Source organism: Drosophila montana, unplaced genomic scaffold, assembly GCF_035044405.1.
Source record: "Drosophila montana isolate Dmon_TW-CO22-7 unplaced genomic scaffold, ASM3504440v1 contig_786_1, whole genome shotgun sequence".
NCBI classification, from domain to species: domain Eukaryota; kingdom Metazoa; phylum Arthropoda; class Insecta; order Diptera; family Drosophilidae; genus Drosophila; species Drosophila montana.
The window spans coordinates 1,104,678-1,105,317 of NW_026999081.1; positions in this window are offsets into that span (position 1 = coordinate 1,104,678).

Here is a 640-nt window from a genome sequence, read left to right on the forward strand (position 1 = left end):
ATGTAGCGTATGTGAGTGTGTGCGCGCGTGCGTGTGTGTGTGTGTGTAGAGTGGAGTGGGTAGCATGGCGCGCGGTAGAGAGCGCAGCGCCTTGGCGTGTTTGTTAAGTGAAACCATTTTTCTTTTTATTGCAACGACGACGGTGACGGCGACGACGACGACGGCGACGCTGGCAGCGCTGCTGCTGCGTTCGTTTTGTTATTTCTCGCTTTGGCGCACATAAATTTGAACGTTAATGATTTTTGCTTGCAGTCGCGCATGCGACCAGCAACAACAATAACAAAAGCTGGCCGCAAGTGTTGAAAAATGCTTATGCTGCTCGTCGTCGTCGTCGTCGTCGTCGTCGTTGTTGTTGTTGTTCTTGCTGCTGCTGCTGTTTTGCAGGTGTCGCTTGCCATCTCACTTTTTAGCATGGACACAAACCCACCAATGCCAACCAAAGATGCGACACTTTTGCACTACACGCTGTTGTTGTTGTTGTTGCTCTTATAGTCACACACACACACACACACGCATACGCATACGCACACATATGTGTGCATGCAATTATTAAACAAATGCCACAAAACGAGCGTCGCCGTCGCCGTCGCCTGTTGTCAACGTCGTCTGCGGTCGCCGCTTTGCCATTTTCATTTAGACG